The sequence below is a fragment of the Pogona vitticeps genome, chromosome 2, assembly GCF_051106095.1.
Source record: "Pogona vitticeps strain Pit_001003342236 chromosome 2, PviZW2.1, whole genome shotgun sequence".
Lineage (NCBI taxonomy): Eukaryota > Metazoa > Chordata > Lepidosauria > Squamata > Agamidae > Pogona > Pogona vitticeps.
In genome coordinates, this window is record NC_135784.1 from 212,337,640 (window position 1) to 212,362,242 (window position 24,603).

General features: G+C 44.2%; 1 long non-coding RNA gene across 1 annotated transcript in view; it reads right to left on the reverse strand.

Annotated features, from left to right (window-relative positions):
* LOC140704820 (uncharacterized) overlaps nucleotides 1-22,534 on the reverse strand; it is a 67,681-nt gene extending 45,147 nt beyond the window's left edge. The window contains exon 1 of the long non-coding RNA XR_012084264.2: nucleotides 21,527-22,534. This is a non-coding gene — a long non-coding RNA (uncharacterized LOC140704820). The remainder of the gene's footprint in view (nucleotides 1-21,526) is intronic.
* Between the last annotated feature and the right edge of the window lie 2,069 nt (nucleotides 22,535-24,603).

Below are 24,603 nucleotides of genomic sequence, written 5' to 3' on the forward strand. Positions count from 1 at the left end.
ACTAATTCAGGTCCCAAATTATGTCCAAAATCAAAGCCTTACTGGGATGCCTGGCTAAGTCATCACCACCAAGGTGCACAACCAATATATCTAGAGGGCACTGGCGAAAGGCTGCCAACCTGCACAGTTGGTTTCATTGCATGCCTTGCAGTCCTTTCCTTGTAACTTGTGGGCTGGCCCCGAGGCCCAGGTTGTTTCCCCATGGGGATGCAGCGGCATAAAGACCTGCCCAATGAATATAACTGTGTCCGATTATTGCAATGTGTCTTCATCTCACCCACCTTAAAGGACATGTGGAGACATAATCAGACCAGGCTCCTGCCTATATGTTAGGTAATGTTCTCACTTATCTGCGATAACTGGAGGATGACCACTGGCCCAGTCTCTTAATTTCTTCTGAACTGTAACCCATAGCAGCCACTGTAGAAGCTGCACCTATTCTAAAAGAGTGGGTATTAAATCTCATACTTTGAATACCCACTCTGTCTAAGGCTGGGTCAGTTAATTTCCAAAACTGATATTTCATCAGACGCAACCTATCAGTATGTTGGAAAAAATATCCTGGGTAGTGTCCTCTGACTCTCAGATATGTCTGTGTGGCTTTAACAGGGATATGTTGCTTACACTGCACTGTCCTAATGTGATTTGTGTCTAATTGATTGGCTTTGGATCGTCGAATGAGGATTTGTACCTTTCCCTCTTCCACCTTAATGTCCTGCCATTGAAGGGCTAACCTAGACTTATCCTGCTTTCCTGATGCAGCCACCTCACTAATAATAATTTGTAATTATTATTATAAACTACAACATAAAATACATAAACCGAAATACAAATCAATTGTGTTCTACACCACCCTAGTCGGGACCTCTTGCAATAGTCTTCTTCTATTGTCTTTATTCTTCTTCTTCCTTTATTGTCTTCTCCATAACTGCATTGATTCCTGATTTGGAACTTTCCCTTTTCCTTTTGTTAGTGCATATTCCATAAATCTTCCATTCTTTAGAGTCTATCATCCTCACTAAATTTCATGTACACCAATGCAAAAAGAAAAAAAAAGGTTGCAGATGTTTTTGTTCTCCAATGCAGGGGTCCCCAACCTTGGGCCTCCAGATGTTCTTGGGCTTCAACTCCCAGAAATCCTGGCCAGCAGAGATAGTGGTGAAGGCTTCTGGGAGTTGTAGTCCAAGAACATCTGGAAGCCCAAGGTTGGGGATCACTGCTCCAATGCATTGACTTTGCAAATTGATTTGTATTTGCAGTACAAATTGATTTAGATGGGGAAAACATTGCTCTGGACTCAATTGGGATTAGAGATGGGGGTATCCAAATACCCATACACAGCTGGACTTTTTCTGCTCACCTAGCCACTGGGCAGCTGCTCAGGGAGACTCATCTTCCCTCCCCTGCCTGGAGTTGGCTAGATGAGCAAAAAGAGGGCAGTGCTCCAGGAGCGATTGGAAAGCTCATCGAGGCTTCTGCTGCCACTGGACACATGAGTGGATGGTCTGGCCCCAGGGGCTGGATCCTCGTTAAGTCCAGCTGTGCGAGGGTATTCGTATTCATATATGAATACCCCCATCTCTAATTGGGATACATCCTGAAACCTTTAATTGGTCCCCAAATCAGGTCAGGGAGCCCGAATCACCATCATCACAGTAAGGTAACCTTGAAAATACCCCACAGGGAACTCCAGACCACCTGAAATATTGGAGGAAATATGAATACCTTTATCATGAGAGAAGAACATTTGGGCAACTGGAAATCAGACGACCAAATGTGAGAGACATATTGGAGGACTCTGGGCAGAGAATGGAAATAACCGGCTTAAAGTAGCAGTTGCTCTTAAGTACTGGTAGTGAAAATCTACTGCCTGCTTATTTCCAAACAGGTTTTAGTTCAGCAATTTAAAAGGTTTTAAATTGGCAAATCCAAACGATTAACTGATTGGGAATTGTACTCCTAATTCTCAGTGAGTGTGTGTATGTGTGTGAGTTAGTGTGAGAGAGAATCAGAATGGGAGGGCCTAGTTTCCATAACAGAGACTCAGAAGCTTGTGGTTGTTTTTGTTTATGGTTTTTGTGTGTGTGTGTGTGTGTGTGTGTGTGTGTGTGTGTGTGTGTGTGTGTGTGTGTGTGTGTGTGTGTGTGTGTGTTGAGTATGCTGGTCACAAGAAGAGCCACCCTCAGCCACTTTCTTCCCCTAAAAAAGTTCAGTCTTCTTTTGCATTACTTATTGTTAGATGGTGCACAGTCAGGGCACTGTATTTTAGCCAAGCCCTTGGGTGTTTTCTGCTAGATCTGTCAAATTCCCCCAAATATTACACTTGTCACAGTCCCAACAAAGGCAAAACATTGCCCTGTGGCCGCTGTCTCAGAGATGAGTGTATTGAACATTAGACCTTTTAAAACAAAGAAGACCTATGAGTTGGTTTCTCAACGTCTCAGTTCATAAGACCGTCTACAGAACTAAACCATACATATGCCACCAGCCGTGTATGGCAGTCATTAAACCTCTTTCTGGTTAGCTGTCTATGTGGAACTGCACAAGAAGAAGCTATCAAACACCTAGCAGGCCACAATAATTGAGGGGATTATTTTAATTTGTGAGGAGAGCCAAGTAAGCTACCTTGAGCTCACTGGAGCTCACATTTATACAGGGCATAAATGTGAACAAATAAATAAAAGATCCAAAATTGACTGTACACAGAGTAAGCTTAATGCCACTGAAATAAATTCACTTTCATTAGTTGTGACTAACAATTACAATTGGTTTCACTGGGTCTACTCTAAATAGATCTATACTGGATTTAGCCCATAACCTTGAAATGGCTGGCTTTAATTACAAATTTTAATAAGAGGGTGTGTTTTCCCTCCTCAGTCATTGAAGATTTGTTGGTGAGGACAACTGAGTTTCACGCGGAGTACATAAAGCATGTAATTCCCTTGATCTATATGGAAGAGAATATTCTCTGTCAGCTTGCTGCTGCCTCAGAATTATTTGAGGGAGGGAGGAATGAGGAAAAAAGGAAATAACTTTGTCTGTTTCATGAGCGTTTAAAACCCATGACAAGTTATATCTTCTTTTGGCTGATGGGAAGTGAAATAAATGGTAGTATATCCATGGTTATGAGGACTGATGGGCTACTGTTGAGAGCTAATAACAATGAAACCTTTACAACAAGGAAATTCTTCTTTTCCTTCCCCACTACCCATCCCAGATGCAAGTGTATACAAGGTTTTGGTACGTTAAAAATTGATAGAGTCATTTGTGAAAGGATTTCACATCAATGCTTTTCTTTTCTTTTTTTAGCAAGAGAAAATGAGATACACATCGGTCAGATATACTTTGATCTGGATTCCTGTGCAGAACAAGGGTTTGGACTTGATAGCCTTACAGGCCCCTTCCACCTCCTTTATTCTATGATTCTATTTTATTATTTATTTTATTATTTATTTATTTTATTTATATCCCGCCTATCTAGTCGCGAAGACTACTCTAGGCGGCTTACAACAACGTTAAAATACAATAAGAATACACAACAAATACAAAAACAGATAAAAGAAAAGACAATAAAGAGATAAGAAAATCAAAAAATAGTCTTATGAGAAGGCCTGCCGAAACATCCAGGTCTTTAATAGATTCTTGAAAGTGCCCAGCGAGGGAGCTCCGCGAATGTCAGGAGGTAAGTTATTCCACAGGCGAGGAGCCACCGCCGAGAAGGCCCTATTTCTTGTTTTCTCTTTCCGGGCCTCCCTCGGGGTTAGGCTCCTCAGCCTCACCTCCTGGCTCGCCCGTGTGACCCGGGTAGAACTTGGTGGGAGTAGGCGTTCCGCCAAGTATCGAGGCCCTAAACCGTTTAGGGCTTTATACGTAAGCATTAGCACTTTGAAGTCGATGCGGAACCTGATGGGCAGCCAATGCAATGCGGCCAGAGTGGGCGAAATATGTTGGAATTTTTTCACTCCACTAAGTAATCTGGCCGCCGCATTCTGCACCACCTGTAATTTCCGCAGCAGCCTCAAAGGAAGCCCCACGTAGAGCGCATTACAGTGGTCTAATCTTGAGATTACGAGCGCATGTACTAAGGTGGTGAGCGCCCCCACTTCCAGGTAGGGCCGCAGCTGGGCTATCCGCCTAAGGTGAAAAAAGGCGGTGCGGACCACCGATGCCACCTGTGACTCCATGGAGAGCACCGGGTCCAGATGGATCCCCAAGCTGCGTACCCCATCCCTAACAGGGAGAGTCACCCCCCCAAAAGAGAGGGAGTTACCCAAGTCCCCGACTGTGGGGGGGCCCACCCTCAGCACTTCCGTCTTGTCCGGGTTCAGCCTGAGCCCGTTCTCCTGCATCCATTCCAGTATAGTCCCCAGGCAGCGCTGGAGGCACAGGACGGCTTCTCCTGCGGTTGGCAAAAAGGAGATGTAGAGCTGCGTGTCATCCGCATACTGGTGGCACGAAGCACCACACCCCCTGATGACCCCACCCAGTGGCCTCATATAGATGTTAAATAGCATTGGGGAGATAATCGACCCCTGTGGAACCCCACAATTGAGGCTCCACGGGGCCGAGACCCTCTCCCCAAGCTGGACTCTCTGGGGACGGTCCTCCAAGAAGGAACGGAGCCAGGACAATGCCAGGCCACCTATTCCCAACTCGGAGAGCCTCCCCAGGAGGATACCGTGGTCAATGGTATCAAAGGCCGCTGAGATGTCGAGGAGGACCAACAGGGACACTTTACCCCTGTCGGCCTCCCTCAGTAGGTCATCACACAGGGCGACCAAAGCCGTTTCTGTGCCGTGGCGCGGCCTGAAGCCCGACTGGAATGGATCCAGGGCATCTGTTTCTTCCAAGAGCGCCTGAAGCTGGTCGGCCACCACCCTCTAGACTACCTTGCTAAGGAAGGAAACATTGGCGACGGGCCTGTAGTTGCCAATTTCGTCCGCCGCCAAACTAGGTTTCTTCCTAATGGGCCTAATGAGTGTGTCCTTCAGGGCAGATGGAAATCTGCCCTCAAGGAGAGACCCATTTATAATAGCCGTGGCCCACTCCGTTGTTAACGGCCTGGCTGCTTTGATTAGCCAGGCCGGGCAAGGGTCCAAAGAGGAGGTGGTGGCACGACAGCGATCAAGCGCCCTGGAGACAGTATCAGGCGTAACAGGCTGAAAGGTGTCCAAAGTCACCGGGCAAGACGGAGCGCTGGACATCTCAGCTCGACTCACTGTACTCAAAAAAGGAGAGAGGTCCCGGCGGATGGCCTCCACTTTTGATTTAAAAAATGCTGCAAATTGGTCCGGCGAAAAACTAGGGGGAGGCCCATCACCCGGACCAACTCCGGAAAGGTCGCGTACTATACGGAATAACTCCGCCTGCTGGTTGGACGCCTCGCTTATCCGGTTAGCGAGGTATGATCTACTAGCAGCCTTTACCTTAGCAAGATAAAGGTTAGTAGCGACCCTGACAGCTATCCTATTAAGATCCGTCGGGGCCCCTCTCCACCTGCGCTCTAGCCGTCTCCTGACCCGCTTCCTCGCCCGGAGGTCCCGGTTAAACCAGGGTGCCGGGCGGTCTCTGCGCCGGAGAGGGCGTTTAGGTGCGATCATGTCAGCAGCCCTAGTCGCGGCAGCAAACCAGCCATCCACCAGAGCCTCGACAGGAGCGCCAGCCAGGTCAGCCGTAACACCTCTCATGGCATCCTGGAATCCAACAGGATCCAGTAGCCTTCGAGGGCGGACCATAACAATAGATCCCTGCTCCCTGCAGGGGGGGAGAGCCATTTTAATGGTACACTTTATTAGGTGGTGATCCGACCATGACAAGGGTACCGACTCAAGGTCAGTCACCATCGGACCACTCTCGCTCCCATTGGTAGAAAAAACCAGGTCGAGTGTATGACCCCCCACGTGAGTGGGGCCGTTGACATGTTGGGACATGTTCAAGAAGGCCATGGTCTCCAAGAACTCAAGAGCTGGACCAGATGTCTCCGCCCCCGCGCGCACGTTGAAATCCCCCAGCACCAATAGGTTCGGGGAACCCAACAGTGTCGCGGAGACGAAGTCCACCAGCTCCGGTAGGGAGGTGGCTGGGTCGCGGGGAGCACGGTAGCCCAGCAAGATCCCAATACCGTCCCTGGCCCCAACAGACACGTGGAGGGCCTCAAGACCCGGCTTTATCACCGAGGAGCGCCTAGTGACCTCCAAGCTGGACTTATGGACAATGGCTACTCCCCCCCCCCCGACCCTCCAGTCTGCCCTGGTGTTGGACAGCATAACCGGGCGGACAGATGAGAGCTAGAGGGGGACCCCCCTCTCCGCCGATCCAAGTTTCGGTTATGCAAGCCAGGTCTGTATCCTCCTCCAGAATAAGGTCTTGAATTACCTGGGCCTTATTGGATACAGACCTGGCGTTCAACAACACCAGGCGCAGAGTGGAAGGCAGGCTGGTCTGGCTACCTCGATACTGGAGGCTGGTCTCCGTCTCAGAACAAGGAACAGCCTTTAAACATCTGACCCTAGTTCTTCTAACACGAGCAGGGACGGAGCCAACGCCATATCTCCCCCTACCCGTAATCACAGAAATATTCTGGGGCCCCTCGCTGGGAAGGCAGGCCTTCCAGACCATATCAAAAAAAAAAAAAAAAAAAACAGGTAAGTGCAAACAATCAAATTAACCCAAAATAAATTACATATACAGTTATGAAATATACAAAAGTAATCTAACAAAGAACAAAAAAAATATTGACAATATCAATTAAACGACATTTAGCATTAAAGAAAAGAAAAAAAGTCATTTGTGACTTTTTCTATGGAAAAAAAATCTTGCCTGTAAATATTAATCAAATAAATGTGATTCACTCTTGAAACAATCTCACTACCAAATAAGCAATAAGCCAATGCTATTCTTTTCGACAACAGTACTTTTAAACCATGGGGGAGGCATAATATGCTGAGTCACAAGACAAAAAAACCGTATTTTTCGCTCCATAAGACGCACCAAATTTTTAGCAGAAGAAAACAGGGAAAAATAATCTGTTTTCTTCACTCCATAAGACACACAGACTTTCCACCACCCCACCACCCTTTTTGTGGAAAAAAGTGCATCTTATAGTGCAAAAAATACAGTAATTCATTCATCTTGTGAGGTTCCCATAGGAATGCATTGCAATGGATTCCTATGGGAAACTGCTTTTCGCAAGATGAAAATTTGGCAAGACAGCGATACTCACGGAGCGAATTACTTTCATCTTGCGAGGCACCACTGTATATTATAGGCCACAAAATCTTGAGAATGGGTGTATCGACTGAGGGCAATATCCTTTGTTTGCTTCAGAGTTATTGCTTGGGTGGCTCATATGTAAGCATGCACATCATGAAACATGGTCTTTCTGAGATTGTTGACTGCAATCCCAGAATTCCTCACTGTTAACTGTGCTGACTAGTGCTGCCGGGAGATGTAATCCAACAACATCTGAAGGGCCACACTTTGCCCACTCTACACCTACAAACTATAGGCTTAAATAACATTTTGTTGGGGGTAAAACATTTGAGAAAGCCAAGGGTTTCAATCCATTTTCAGTTTTTTTCAGGTAGTTCCACACAAAATAGATAAAGGAAATAGGTGTATAAGGATCTTCTTTTATTTATATATATAAAAGTAGACCCATGAAATGAATGTGTTATGTATTATTTATCACTAACAGTTCCATTCTCTTCAACAAGCGTCCTCTAGTTGGGACCACCACTGGATTTAGATCGTGGAGCTTCCAAGGATAAACAGACACAAAACATGGGATTGAGGGTTAATATATATTAACCAAACTCCATGGAGCTTCTCCAATATTTTTTGGCTTGACTTGAACATTTTCCTCCTGTAAAACCAATCTTTTTTACTTGTGCAATAATTTGAGCATCCAGCTGTCAGTTCTGGAGAGTTTAATGCTGCTAAAGCATTACCTATTCCACATGTTCAAAGGCTCAGAAAAATTCGAAGGGGCCGCTGATGTTGACGGGCTGACAGGATGGAGCTCTTCTATGTCATAGACGTATGACTGGAGGCTCTCTCTTTTACTTTTTAATCCTTGCATTTCCGATGACATTTGTGACGACTCTGAAGAGCCTCACCCTCACAAGCTGCCTCGCTCTTTGGTGCCTAATTCTGATGAGCTTTCAAATGGAGATGTTCAGCTGAAAGGCATTTGGAGATGGCTGAGTAGGTGGACCTCCCAGCGCCATGGGGCTGAATTTGTTGCCCTTCTGATCCACTGCTTGAGGCAAGGGACTAAACAGTTTTGTGGGAGACCCAGTCCTGACTTGCATAATATACCAATATCATAACATTGCCTGAAGGAATCTGTAACTATAGTAACAGTCAACCACCTTCTAACAGCCCAGATTCTAGTATCTCACAACTGACAATATGGCTGCTTGTAGATAAATGTGGTTGTATCCTGATTAATGCTCTGGAAGCCTGGATATCCTGCTTTGAATCCTGAGATGGTTGGGATCCTATCAGCAGAACTCTGTAGACAGGATGTTTCTCTAAGCAGAAGGAAGGGGTAATGCTGTTAATGTTGATGATATTGTTACAATTGCTATTATTTTCTTTATCTGGAAAAGAATCTTCACCTGAACATCTTTTTTACAGGGATAGGGGGAACTTGAAAATATTGTCAGAAGTTACAGTGTGTGAGGATACAAAAAAACCATCCAGTTTCTACCTGTGATTTTTGGCCATTGAATATCCCAGGGGAGCTATAGGTCTGAACTCTACTTTCTCATTTGGAAACCCTTAATTACAAAGGGCATGTGACAGTGCAGAAAGGTATGTGCACCAATGCTCACAGAAAGATGTGAGCATTGATGGAAGGCCTAAGTTAACAATGGCTTGATTTAATATTTTTATATTTCATTGTATTACATTGTACATATTTGTTAGTAAAATTAGCTTTATAGGCTGTTATGTCATTATTGGCATGCTCCTGCCTCTAACGTTTGTGACCTATGGGATATTCTGTTGCTCAGAAGTTCATAAATACTTAAGAATATCACATACACATGCAAATATCACCAACATTATTGAAGCATTAAACCAAATGTAGTTCATACTCTAATTTGGTAATTTGATCTTCACCGAAAGTGTCTGAGTTATGTTAGAGGTAATTCGTTTAATTGGTCTGTAATAATAATTTTTATGGGGTAAAAGAAATGAGTGACATTTCTATACCATCTCAAATGTGCTAACAAATTGTATTTGCTCTTTTGACATCTCCTTAAATTCTTAGTTATCTGGGATCCAATATGCCTCCTAAAACATTTGCCTCCTGTTCTTTAAAAGAACCTAAATGTGTTGCCATTTTGGGGAGGCTTTGCCCGCCTGCACGGACGCCAGCATCACAGCCTTTTGTGGGTGGATGGACAGCGCCTTTAAGAAGGCTGGGTCCCTCCACGGCAGCCTCAGTGCTCTTATTGTCTTATTGAAGAGGTCCGGGTGCTTCATTTGATCAACCAGTTTTGATTTTGCCTGTGTGGCTCCCTTTCTCCTGCACTTGATTGGAGCACTCACCAGTTGATTGACAAAGTTTTAATTTTTCATTGTTGCATTAAGCTTGTTCTTTAACTGTTAATGGGGTGTTGTTGTTTGGGGTGGGGGGTTCCCTGTCGATCCTGTCCCCTCCCCCTTTACCTATTTTGCTTCTGTGGACGCTTGGGGTTCTTTCCGCATTGCTGTTTTTCACTGTGCTTGATTAATATTTCATTGGGTATTGGTTAAAGATGGCTTTAGTTCATAATTCAAGTTTGTTTGTTTTTTGGATTTAAATTCATTATACTTTTTAATTAATTAAGTAGTTAATCAAGGGGATTTAATTCAAGTGGGGAAGTGTAAAGTGTGATTGCTGTTTTACCTCTCTCCCTACTCCCCCTCCCATTCCCCCTGGTTCTTCTTGTTTGGGGGCTTGTTTGGTTTTCCTTAAAAAGAGAGAGAAAGAGAGATTTATTTTAATTCATAGGGAGCCAGTATCTCATTGGTGGGCAGAGTAACCTGTTGGCTGGTTGTCAGATTTAATAATAATAATTTTTAAAAAGCAAAAGCAGATATTAGACCAGAAGCCATCTGCAGTGCCCCCTGCTGGGAGTGCAAGGGAACTGCAAGCAGATGAATCATCGATTTTAAAAAAAGAGAGACAAAGATAAAATAAATTAAAATAAAGTAGTTAAAATAAATAAAATAATATAATTAAGAGTGGCAATAATGTTTCAACAGAAAATGAATAAATTAAGGTAAGTTGATAGCTAAATTCATTTGGCTTATTGCAAGCAGCAGCTCTTAAATTTAAAGATTACTAGCTAATATGGCTTTGAGGAAAGGTCAGGAGGGAAAAAAGGGCGCCTGCCAGGGTGACCCCCGCACTTTCTTCATCTGATGACGAAGAATGGCTGGATTATAGCGCTATCCTAGCTAAATTAAGTGAACTGGAAAGGAAGAGGGCATTAGCAAGGAAGACAGCTAGCACTGCTATGCCTAGGAGGTCAAGCAGGGAGTCCAAGGCACGGAGATTGGCTGACCTGAGACAATTGGGTGACTTAATGCTATCACGTATTACTCTTTTGGAGAAAGACTGTTCTGCAGCTTCTGCTGCCAGGACCACATCATCTGCACAAGGTGACTTGGCGTATGCACCCATGGTGATTGAAGTGGAAGGCACGCAGGAGGCAGCAACAGATGACAGGGGGAAAAAGAGAGAGCAGCCGGCTGAGGAGGCCCCTGACCCAGGACTAAGCAGGCAACTTGGAAGGCAGATGGGTGCAGAAGCAGCTGGCCTGGGTTCCAGCCAGAGTGCTTGTGAGTTATCTGCTACTGTAGAAAAAAAAATCTGTCGAAGCAGATATTTTGATGTATTTGAGCTTTTAAATAGTAATATAGAGGAGAAGAAAAGCAGCAAGGAGGAGGAGCGAGACAAAGAGTGTTTTCGGAAGAAAAAGGCAGATAGGTGCTGGGCTAACTGGCTGCCCGGTTTCTCAATTTATGCCGACACTAAAGTAAAGGCGTATCCAGATCGGGCTTTTGTCCTTCTGCAATACCTAGACCTCATTTATTGAGCTTACATGGACTTCCCAGGCCCCGCTTGGCTTCTTTACAATGAAGGATTTAGGATGAGGGCTGCAATTAACCCCCAGATGTGATGGGATGTTCACCATCAGGGACTCTGGCTACAGCTAATGACTCCATCTAGACCCATGTCAGGCGAGCGTTTTGACAGTGGGCATTTGGTTCAAAGGTCAGCTAACTTTAAATCTCCCAGTGAGCCAGCGGGGTTCAACCCTACCTGGTTTGCTGGGAGTTTAACATGAAGGGCTTCTGCAGTCATAAGCCGTGCAAATTCTGGCATGTGTGCTCCTCAATCACAGTAACTTATCTTGCTTCCAAGGTTATCTTGGGGCAAGTGGAGGTAAGGATGGTGGCAGACTAAAGAGGCCAGCAGCAGATCCAGCAACAACTGCAAAGGAGCCGCAGTCCAATTAAAGTGTCAGTTCGAGAGGAATGGCTGCAACTTTACCCCAATCATGAGACCGCCAGTTATTTGTTAAATGGCTTTACAATGGGATTTAGAATACCTGTCCAGGGTATTAGATATGCAACTTCAGTGAGAAATTTAAAATATGTCATAGTTATGGAAGACGTAGTGAGAAGGAAAATTCAGAAAGAGGTACCTGAAGGGAGGGTAGTAGGCCCATTTTTGGAACCTCCAGTCACAAATTTGCATATCACCCCTTTGGGGGTCATACCTAAAAAGACACCAGGTGAATTTCATTTAATTCACCATTTATTGTACCTGGAAGGGGAATCTGTTAATGACATGATTCTGCAGGAGCTGTGTATGGTCCGGTACACATCTTTCGATGCAGCAATACATATGGTTCATGCCTGCAGCTGTGGGGCTGAGCTGGGGAAGGCTGACATTAAATCAGCTTTTCGTTTGCTGACTTTGAGTTATTGGGTTTCTAATTTCAGGGCCATTTTTTAATATGGATAGGGTACTGCCCATGGGATGTTCAATTTCCTGTGCTGCTTTTGAGCACTTTAGTTTATTTTTGGAGTGGGCTCTGCGGCAAAGGGCAGGCTTGACCCATGTCGTCCATTATTTGGATGATTTTTTATTTTCTGGGAAACCGGGATCAGAGCAATGTGTTTTCCTTATGAGAACCTTTCAGACCCTCGCAAGGGAGCTGGGTGTTCCCTTGGCGGAATGAGAAGACTGAGGGACCTTCAACGGTCATTACTTTTTTGGGGAGTGAGCTAGATACAGTGCAGCAATCCAGCAGGTTGCCTGAGTGTAAATTAAAGGATTTGCGTATCTGAATCAAAAGCTTATTACAATGTAAAAAAGTTACGCTGAAGGAATTGCAAGAGGTGGTTGGCCACCTCAATTTTGCCTGTAGGGTTATCGCCCCGGCAGGGCTTTTCTGAGGAGGCTCAGCGGAGTTGTGAGCGGCTTAAAAGGCCACATCATAAGAGAAAACTGTCAGCGAACATGAAGGATGACCTTTGTACATGCTTGCGTTTCTTGGAGCAGTTTAATAGTATTTCATTTTGGAGGGATGAAATCTGCTTACGAGCTGACTTTCAAGTTCACTCAGATGCTGCCGAATCTTTTGGCTATGGCATTTACTTTAGAGGCCATTGGTGTGCCGATCTGTGGCCTGAGACATGGCTTGACTCCGAAGCCATCCGTGATCTCACATTTTTAGAGTTCTTTCCCACTTTGGAGGCTCTTTGGCTGTGGGCCAAGGTATGGGCCAATTCCTCAGTCACCTTCTGGTGTGACAATATGGCTGTTGTTCATGTAGTAAATAACCTCTCGTCTAAGTCGCAGAGGGTTATGAGACTCGTGAGAGCCTTCACTTTACATTGTCTGGAATACAATATAGTGCTTCAGGCTCGTCATGTACTTGGTGTGATGATTTGTGTTTTTATGTGTATTAGAATGGGATATGTAGTCCTAAGATTGTCCCAATAGCATCCATTTTGATTTAAAGTCTGTTCTGTAGTAGGAAAGTTTTACATGCTGTTTCAGAGAAGCTTCGCTCTCTGGTTATCTCATTGCTAAGCTGAGTAGAGAGCAGAGACTTTCGTAGTCAAAATAATTCTGCCACAAAGTATGATAACAACTGAAGCTCCATGAGAAAGTTAGGCGGAACAACAAGACCCAGGAGGGGGTGTTCCTTATGAAGCCTTCTGGGAAGAAGAAGGAAGTGAGTTAGGAGTTGGAAAAAGATGGAGATGGTCTGAGAAAGGGCAGACACGTGCTTTTCCCATAATGGACTATTTTTCCTACCTTGGACTGATGGAAGTCAACAGGTTTTCATCTAGCATCAGCCTATGAAGACTCAAGACACGTGAGATGGACTATGTTACCCTTTATATTAGTTAGCATAGTTTCATTTCTTTATTTTTCCAGCTGGAGTGGGGGGAGTGGAGTGTTCCGTTGGTCTTGAATGAAAATGTACCTACTGAACTATTTTACTATCAACTGAAACCTTTTCTAAAGCAATTCTTTTCAATAAAGCAGTAATGTCTAAATCTGCATGTATTAGTTCTTGAACAGACTAGCTGAATGTCTAATTGGCCACGTGGGTTTGCTACCAAACTTTCAGAGCCAAATCATTCTGAGTATAACTCAAGGATGTGTCTGTGTGTGTTGCTTTCTTTAAAAAGGGGATTGGCTTTTGAGGAAGAAATTTAGACAAGACCTGGCTGGGAACTAATTGGCTCGTCTCAGCAGTTAGAGGTTTGTCTGGATTTCGTACTCATCCCAGTTTCCGGCACCCCCATAAATCTCTTTGGAGATAAGGGGCTGCTTACACTTGGCGTTGAGAATGAGCTGGCTGATGCCCTGTCCCATCAACTGATTGACTAGTTCAGGGCATTGGCCCTGGATGCTCAACTTCAACCAGAGATATTGCCTCAAGAGGTGTGGAGTCTTGAAAAATGGAAGCCAACAGGGCCGTAAGTTTAACCATCACTCCAAGTACCTGGCACAGCTATGCAGCGGCATGTGACATTTTTTTGTTTTTTTGTTTTGCATTTTGTGCAAATGAAGGCATGGGCAGACTATGGCAACAATTTGCGGTTCACCTACATTTTAAAGGTTTGGCTCCACACGCTATTCAAGGAAAGATGTCAGCCTTAGCATTTTATACTAAGTCTCATGGTTGCCTGGATCTGGCCAACAATTTCAGGGTTAAAAAGATGATTGAAGGTTGGTCTTAGGAGAGGGGTATGAGCATGGATGTGTGCACTCCCATGTCCCCCAGGATACTGGTCTGGTTGGGCGAAGCTTGGAAAGTTGTCTGTGCTGACCCATTTGAAGAGTGTTTGTTCAAGGCAGCTATGCTCTGCGCATTCTTTGGGGCCTTTCAGATTAGCGAGTGTGAGGCCATCAAAATTAGATAATTCCTGTTTGGCATTGCTTATTGAAGACCTGCTAGCCTCCGAAGATGGGGTTTTGTTGCATCTCTGCCCATCAAAAACTGATCAGTATGGAAAGGGTCACATTATTAGGCTGGGGCCTTGTTCTGTAAAAGAGCTCCGCCCTGTTACTGCCCTCACCGGATTTGTGCAGAAGAGAGCGGAATCCAGTGGTGATTTATTTTGTCACAGTGACGGTTCTCCCCTGACAAGGTATCAATTTTGAGCTTTCACTTCCTGAGGCCTTCGTGAAGCAGGCATTGTTGGATGGAAATTTGGAACCCATTCATTCCGCATAGGTGCAGCCTCTATGACTGCTGCCTTGGGCTATGTTGAGGAACAAATTAAGAAGTTAGGGAGGTGGTCTTCTCACAGGTTTAAAGCTTATGTGCATTCGCTCCCAGAATAGATGTGACTCTGCTTTTCTCTTACAGGACCTATGGCAGCTATTTTTCAGCTACGAGTCATGGTATATGGCCATAGCTATGTTCATTGGGCCTTGAAGCATGCCTTGAGGACAGGTTGAGGATGTAATCTTGGTTTAGGGGTGTTTGCCACTCTCGATTGGAAAGGAAAGAGGGGCATGTTATGATCAGAGCTATTGGGAGCAGCCCTATCAAATTTTGAGCTCACGCCTCCCAATTTGATGGTGGTTCATTTGGGTGGGAACGACTTGACAGTTAGAAAGGGCAAGTCGTTGATTTTGGACGTCATCCATGACCTGCAGACATTTAAGGATCGCTTTCCTTCATTGAGAATACTTTGGTCTAATGTTATTCCTTGGCTTGTCTGGAGAGCTGACTGTGAGCGAAGTCAGATAGATCACTCCAGGCGGGGAGTGAACTGGGAGATAGGCCAGGCAGTACGGTCAGAACTGGGTGCAGTGATCCAACAACCGGACATAACCATTCACCAGCTCAAGACGTTCAGGGTTGATGGAGTTCATATGTCTGACCTAGGGATGGACATTTTTCTGAGGGACCTGCAACGGGGCCTCCAAGCTGAAATTTTCGGCTTGGGTGGTGGGCATGGGGCATATAAATAGCCCCATGCTGTGGGGGGTAGTGCAATTTTAAAAAAGCTTGGATGAGTTCAGGATTGTCATGTGGTGACAACATTTTGGCCATCTCTCTGTCAGTTTCTGACAAGTTTGTAAGATGAGAGTGTTATTTTGTGTGTGTTTAAGCTTTCCTGGATTGCAGCTTACATTTTCCAATACAGAATTAGGCCTAAGAAACCAAGGCCACAAAGACACTGAATTTGGTGTCATTCCATAGATACAGGAAATCCAAAATTCTGTTTAATTGTTTTTCATGAGAGTGGGTGTGTGTACTTGAAGGACTCAAGGACAAATGGTTAACTGCTCCATAGGAAAAATGTTGTCTAGAACACCAAGGGATGAATAGGATAGTAAAAGCAGCTTAATTGACCTCTGGAATATTTCAAATCATATCGTAGTCCACAGAGTGCTGTTTCAGGCCTTGGATCTATGGTGTTAGCTCAAGAAACTAACATACCTGCAGGCTAAGTCATCATCAAGAAAGATTTCGATATTTTTCAGGTCTAAGTAATTGGGTCAGAAGAACTTGCCATGCAGTTGTATGAACAAGATGCAGTACAGAGTCACACTGTGATGGGGTCCAGTTCTGCTTCAGCTGCAACTCAGGAAACGTCTCTTCATTTTTATCCACACTTAAACCAGGAATTGCTTTGCTGAATTGTAGGTTTTATAAAAGAAAGAAAAACCCCTTTTCTGCTTCTTTGTTTGGTTCTTCTTATATATTAGTACCTATTTTATGGCAGCCCTGAGGCAAAACCAGTAAAACCCACTGGAGGATTTCAAGCTGCAGGTAAAAAATACAGGGAAAAATGAAACAGTTGCACCACCTTCACAGGTACATTTGGTGTGGACACAGGAGAGGGCCTTCTCTGCTGCTCCCAAACTCTGGAACTCCCTCCCACAGTAGGCTAAGGTGGTCCCATCTTTGCTGTCTTTCTGTAAGCAGGTGAAGACCTTTATCTTCAGGCAAGCTTTCTCTGGCTGCCTGAACGGGGTTTTTAAATAGATGGTTGTGCCTTACCACTTTGAATGGGTTTTTGTGTTGTTTATGTTTTATAATATGGTATTTGTTTTATCCTTTTTAAATATTTGTATACTCACTGTTGTTAAAAACCTCTGCGCTATGATGATGTAAACTCTAGAAAAGCCTGTCTAAGCAGCCATGTCTTCAAAGATCATTTGAAAATTCCCAGTGAAGGGGTCAGGTGAATTTTGAGTGGAACATTGTTCCAGAGGTGGGGGAAGCCTGTCAAGAAAGCCTGCTTTCTGGTCTTCTCTTTCTGGGCCTTGCTCGGGGTCAATAATCTCAACCACCCAGCCTGGAAAGATAGGGTAGGTCAGGGAGATTTCACTGGAAGAAGGCATTCTTTCAGGTATCGAGGTCCCAGACCATTTAGGGCTTTGTATTTCAGCATCATCACCTTGAAGCTTGCACAGAAATGAACAGATAACCAGTGCAAGGCAGCTGGGGTAGGGGAGATATGATGGTATTTCTTCAATTTGCTCAATAATCTAGCCACCATATTCTAGGCCTGCTGAAGTTTTCGTAGCAACCCACATTGTCAGCCCCATGTAACGGACATTACAGTAGGCTATTCATGAGTCTTCTAGTACATGGACCAGCGTGGTGAGGGACCTGGTGTCAAGGTAGGGACACAGCTGAGTAATCCGCCTCAGATGGAAAAGGCAGAATGGACTACAGATGCTACCAGGACTCTATTAATAGTGCTGGGTCCAAGAGTACACCCAAACCGTAAACCTCATCCTTAGAGGAGACAGTAAACCCCCCCCCCCAAATAGGAAGGCTCCCAAACTGCAGACACTTGGGGCACCCACCCGGAGGACTTCCATCTTGTCTGGGTTCATCCTCAGTCTGTAGTTCCTCATCTACCTGAGCATGGTGTCCAGGCACCACTCAAGGCACAGGATGGCATCCACTGCAGAAGGGTGGAAGGACAGATAAAGCTGGGTGTCATCTACATATTGGTGGCATGAAACTCCAAAACATCTGATGACCTCCCCACCCCCCGGAGACCTCATATAGATATTAAATAGCAATGGGGAGATGATTGACGGCTATGGGACTCCACAATGAAGAGTCCAAGGGGTGGACTTCATCTTCCCAAGCTGCACTCTGTGAGGACTAGATTGGAGCCAGAACAAAGGCAGGCTGCTGATCCCCAACTCAGAGAACCTCCCTGGGAGGATACCATGGTTGACAATATCAAAGGCCTTTGAGAGGTTGAGGAGGACCAGTAGGGACATTTTGTCCCTTTTTTGTCTCCCTCAAAAGGGTTCAGGCTGCCTCGTGCCATCTCTGTGCCACGAGGCAGCCTGAACGCAAACTGGAATGGGTAGAAGGCCTGAAGTGCCTAAAGCTGATTGTCCACCACCCTCTCCACCAACATGCTTTAAAAAGGAACATTGGCAATGGGTCTGTAATGATTAATGCCATCCACCACCAAGCTTGTTTTTTTTTACTTTTAAAAAGAAAGGATATATAGACATGCTGAAGCTATCCATAATGGAGATGAGGTATAATGATGCTTTGAGATCCAGAGTGACATCATACCACTGTTCTGCTATGGACGGCTTCAGCACATCATTATAGGCATTCTTCTTAAAGACATATTTCCCTTTATTTTCTCTTCCTCCTTAATACTGGGCAACCACATGCTGCCCCACAATTGGTCTAATACCCATCATACCATTGCTCAAATCTCCTTAGTAGAAACAAAATTTTGATATATTCTAATAGAACTCGTTTTATAGCTCATATGCAAATCCCTTAGGGAAACATCTTTCTCTTCCACTCATACCAGCCAGTGGCCCCTTGAGCAATCTCTAATATGCTTTTGTAGGGGTAAAATATAACCTGTCTCGAGCAGCAGAATTCATTAGGGTCCTGCGAGCCTCTGCCGTTAACAGAGAAATCCGTTATTGTGCTTTATGATAGGAAATGCCACTGTGAAATGGCTTCATTTGTTTTTACTGCATTGTTTATTTCCAGATGAACACAAAATAATACATATCGGAGTCACAGATGATACGGCTTTCCTATGCGGCAAAAATATTTATAGGAAAACATTCCGTCTCCATTTGCATCCAGTACATCTTTAATGTGAATGACTTTTATCAGGGGAGAGAGACAGCTGATAATGAATGTACATCTTTGGTTGTCTTGTTTCACCTTCCCACACAGAGTCCCGTGAAATTAGCTGCATGAACAACCAGAGCGGAACTCCACGGTGCTAATTTTAAAAGTACAAAATAGCATTGTGTGCTTGGTAAATGTAACAATAAAGAACAAAAATCTACGGCCACACTTGGCTGGGGATGAACGTTGCTGACGTGCCACAGAACTCAACAGCCTCACCGAACAACAACATTGCCCCTCTTTGCACTGACCCTATCCAGGCTGCAATTCTCATCCAAGTTTGGAGTTTGACACACAGAGAGAAATCAGACAACACATCTCATCAACTCATCAAAGAGTGACCTGCGTGCCTTTGGCCTTAGGAGGTGATGGATCTCCGAGCAGGTGGGAGAAAAATCCATCGGCTTCCATCCCTCCTACATTTAGAAGCTTATTTTTAAATTTCAGAAATTTGACAAAGCTGGATTCTCCCTCCCCCCCAAAGCCAAACTGAAACAAAAGTCTTGCCTGACTCCTAAAATTTGGAAGAGACGTTTATTTCTATTGTAGAGTAGTAGCAAGATGGAGATCCCTGGGGCAAAGGGGGAGCATGACCTTTATTTTCCATCTTTCCAACAGACTTCCAACCCTAAAGAGTTTTTAGTGTTTAAGAAATGATGTAAACTAGTGGCAGGAAGCATCCAAACTTGCCAGTCTACATTCCACGGATATAATGCAAGGATTAAAGCAGGACATCATCACCATCACCACTGTCATCATCTTAGAACTGCAGAACTAGAAGGGACCCTATGGATCATCGAGTCCAGCCCTGGTCAAGGAGGCACAGCGGGGAATTGAACCCCCAACCCTTGGCTCCACAGTCAGATGCCTAAACTGCTGAGCTATCCAGCAGCTCTTAATAGAGATGGGCACCAACCACTGATTTGGTGGTTCCATCCTGTTTGTATACCAGCTGAACAGGTGTTTGGCACTTCAAAGCCCTGCCTCCTCTGGTAGACACCCACTCAGAGACAGTGCCCTGAGGAGGTGCAGCAGAGAAGCCAGGCCACTGCCTCTAAGTGGCATCCACCAGAGGCAGTGGGTATCTGAAGCACCAAACACCTGTTCAGACAGTAAACAAACCTGCTGTTCATGCCCATCTCTAGTTCTTAATATTATTACCTTAAAAACATGTTACAAGTTATTTGAAGCATATAGTTCCTACCTGCCTTTCCTGTTCTGAGAGCTTTTCCCCCCCATTCCTCCTTGTTACCCTTTTCTTGTTGCTGCCTCCTTTCAAATACTAGATTGGTGGAAGTGTGTCTGTGTTATGTTATTCATGCAATACAAGCTGAGGACAATGAAATTTCTGCTACAAGGGAGAGGGAAGTACATGCTCTGGGCTTTTGAGGTTATTGGCTTTATGTTGGATTCTTTCCCCCCCTGCCATGTGAAGAGCCCTTTGTGTTCGCTGCATTAGCCATTTCTGTCTGTGCTTTCTTTTATAAACTGTTTTCATTTAAAAAAACAACAGAAAGACAAAAACCTGACCCTTTTGGCTCCTCTCCTACATTTGCATTCTTGTGACTTGTGTTCAAGATGCTGTCCTTTCAACCTTATGCTAGTCACTGCTAATGTTTTAGCTTGAATTATGCATTAATGGCCCTCCTTTCCCTTTGCTCCCCCTCCTTGTAGCTGTGTCTTCATCTTCAGCCATCCAATCATGCCGTTGACTTTCATCAGATTATGGGAACCGCTTCCTTAGACAAAAGGGAGAAATCTAACAAGCAAAGCAAATATCCCCCTGCCAAAAAGCCACTGGATTTCTTGAGGGCCCAAATAAGAAGCCGATTAATGTGGAAGCTATTCTGTTCCTACTTAGTCATCTGTATTGAACAATGGATTTATATTTAAACACGGCAATACTCTGTCAGTGTAAAAATGCCTACACATTCAAAGTCTTTCAAAATAAAATACATGTTAAAATACAGCAAATGATACATCCACGTTAATGCAAACCTGCATCGCACCCCATTACTACCTCATAATGGTAATTTTCCTTCTAACTCAGACCTACAAACCCTTTCTATAAGAGACAGGAAATCACTTGAATCTTGAACGTATTTTTAACGGATCAATGCACATCTGTATAGATATGAATGAACTACTACATACTGCAATAGTTTAGGTATCTGGCTGTGGAGGCCAGAGGTTGGGAGTTCGATTCTCTGCTGTGCCTCCTTGACAGGGGCTGGACTTCTAATATTAGCACCCAGCAAAGAACATGCCTTGTAGCCTTCTGGACCTAACTATGATTACACTGAAGTCAGCATATGTAACATTTATTTATTTATTTATTTATTTATTTATTTATTTATTTATTTATTTATTTATTTATTTATTTATTCATCCATCCATCCATCCATCCATCCATCCATCCATCCATCCATCCATCCATCCATCCATCCATTCATTCTATTTATACCCCACCTATCTGGTTATTTCAGCATTGCAGCATGAGTATCAAGAACGCCCACGGTTAATTTTATTACGGTAAAAAGATACTTTTCTGAATATCACCATCTCCATTCCACTTTCTAACTTTTTTAAAAAAAAGCCAGACAGTTGAGATAAAGTATAAATTGGAAACAGCTGAATGTGTCCATGATTCATGAACAGCCAGTTGGGGGGCTGCTGAAAAGAAGCAGTTGAAGCTAGTCTGACAAAACAGATTCATCAAAACAGAGCACGCCAAAGCTGGTTGTGTCCAGCTTCTTCAGATACTAGCCTCCATTTCTGCTATAAAATTTAAAAATAGATGAAAGCCTCCACCCAAGCTCCCCTGTGACACCAGTCGCTACTTTTACCTGAATCTTCAGTAGCTTTACAAGTTGTCCTGTTGAGGCTCAGAACCACTTGTCCTGCATAATTGATCAACTTGGTGTGTCAGCTTGAAAGGATCGGGTGGCACATGCGATCTCTCTCAACAGCCAGTGGCAGCGGGTGGCAGGGAGGGAAGGGGGAGGAAAGGACAGGCTTTAGGTATGCTTGCTGTGAGTTATTCAGGAGATGAGGGAAGTTCACCCATTAATCTCTTGGCAGTGATAATGAGCCTTGATCATTTTTGGACTCAGCCTTCTTTCTCCTGGGTCATTTACACTTGACCTTGAACAGTGCAATCAACTCAATCAAGTTGCTGTGACCCAGAGCAATCTCCAAGGCCTACTCCAATTAGTTATTTGAAGGAGTGCAAAATACCACTGTGCTCTGCTACAGAAGCTATTTCTCCCCTTTTGCGAAAGATAATCACAGATAATTATGAACAGATGGCATGCCCATGACTAAACACCACATGCACGGGGCTGGAAAAAGAAGCTGATCAATAGTTCTTTTGAGACCTCTCACTGGAGCCACCAATTGAGAGGAGAGTTGCTTTCAAGTCAGCTGTGGAATAAGATAGAACTTGGTCTCAGTGCAAAAGATGCAGGAATTTTTCCAGCGGTAAGGAGAAACGTGGCCGTGAGCATGATATGTCCACATAGTAAGCATTGCTGTAAGACTGTGTGGCTGTCTATATTCATTAAAAGAATAAATGCATTCAGGATGTGGGGAGGCATGCTTCCTTCTCCCCTGGGGACAAGCATGTGTGAAATAGTTAGTCATTATTTTTTATTGTTTTTATTGTTTATTTTATGTGAAGACCATTTCAACAGTCAGCATCATCAACATTACTGATGGCGGTATACCTCCAAAGATGAAATAAGCAATATTCCTCCAGAACAGGAATTATCTGAGGGCAAGTAAAGAACGCAGCAACACCACCAATTAAACAGGAACAAATTTCCTGTTTTGAAAACTGGTACATGGAAAATTAGAAATAAACCGAAGCCATCATGAACAGGTCTAACTTTTGAATGAAGTTGTGGTGGCATCTTGTCCATGAAGTGTGTTCTTCCAGAGGTTTATGGGGACAGCATTATATTAAGGACTATACAGAACCACTATTTAATTTCTGCTACTAGCCGGAAAGGGAAAACAAACACTCTTCAGCATTTACATATCTCACTACAGAATGGACACTGAGGCCATGGTCACCTGAGCCAAACGTTGCTTTCCTATCCCCCCATTGAGTTTGCATCGTAAATTAGCAGTCACACAACACACAGCCATTGGTAAATAATTTACCTGACAAGCATGCTAATTTCTCACTTGGCCAGAGGGTTCTATGATAGCATAACTTTTTTGAACTACTGACATTGTGCATGTCCTTTTAAAATGTCCATTTCCCCCCTGCATGTCTATATGTCAGTTAACTTCTGTCAAATGGTCTCAAGATGGTTTCAAGCAACACACATAGACTTGCAGACCCCTTCATTTCACCTACCTAGAGAAGGGTCTACTTTCGACAGTACATCAATTTCTGCTGCCTGTTCTTCTTTGGTTAATTTCTAAAAAAGGAAATCTGCCACTTATTTTCCTTTTTGGGAGTCATAGTCCTTTGGGAGGTGTATTTTACAGAACTTATTCAGAGAAATACTATGACTTCCAGTGTATACTGTTGAGAAATGCACAGCTGATTACCACATTTGAAGGTACCAAAACTTTCCAAACATGTGGACTGATACTGAAAGTAGTGCCTCACATACAGAATTCTGCAGCAATATAGTGCCCTGAGGGGAATGGATTACAAGTGCTGTTTCATACTTTGAGTGAGGGGTGGGGAGAAGGGGGGGATGGATGAGGATTCCGTGGTGCCCCCAGGTGGATTTCCCAGCACCCCACAGGGCCATGCTCCACAGTTTGTGAAACACTGCCCTAGAGCCTTGTCACTGCCAGGCAGCATCAGATAAGTTTCTTGAAAGGAAGAAAAAAAAAGACAGCAGAGGCTAATGGGTTATTAAGGAAAGCTTTGGTGCATCATTTTGCCTGGGTGACCCAACGTTGGAAACCACGGGTCGATTGAATCCAAACAAGATTCTTTTCCATCTCTAATGCCAATGCCTTTGTCTATATAAAGGTAGATCAAAACCGTTGGGGAAATAATCTCATGCAAGTTCTCAGTTCTGGTGAGATTTTTTGTTGTTCCCTTTCATTCAGATCAGCACCAATTAGGCTGCAGATTCTCCTGCAAAAAGAGAGGCGAAACACTGTTGTTGGTGAGAATGCGGTCTTGTAGACATTAGACTGCAATTGTGCTGATTTCCCCTAAAGGCTCTTAGGAAAGCTATGTTCAGACAGGCAGTCTATAGGGCCTATTTGCATTCTCCCTCCCTATGAGTTCAGGTTGCACCAGGAAGAAAGCAAGACAAGTTGATTTTGCTGATTCCCTTGCATTTGTTGGTGCTCGTGTCTTCAAAAAGATGAGGAACAAGCAATCAGGCGAAGGAAGAACAGAGACAGTGATCTGAGGATTGACATGGCCCTTGCTTGGTACAAGTCCCAAATGGCAACTCCTGATACCAGCCCTGGTATTGTTACCACTAGAGCTGGTATTGTTACCATCACCCTCACCTCCCCCCCCTTCTGAGGCTGCTACTGGGGAGGAGGAGAGAGGGGAAGTCCCGATGTTTCTCCTGTTGTTGAATGTGGCAAGGTTTTTTTCTCACTTGTTTTGTCTTTTTCTCTTTCCTTATCTTTGTTAGGATCTGCCACTAAAACTTTTATACTGACAGGTTGGTTGGGGGGGGGGGGGCTACATAATCCATAGAACCATAAAGGATGTTGTTGATCTCAGAGGGACTAACTTTAAGTTTCCCTTGTATTTTTTTCCAGGCTGGGCTGCTACTGAAGCAAAACAGCCTACATATCTCAGATGACCAGGTCTCTGAGTGCAGGTTTGGAAAAATTTATCTTTCGGCCATGCAGGAATTGGCTAAAGGCCATACTTTCGTGCATAATTTAAACGATGCCCCTCTTTTTGAACCCAGATATCCTGCCCACCAGG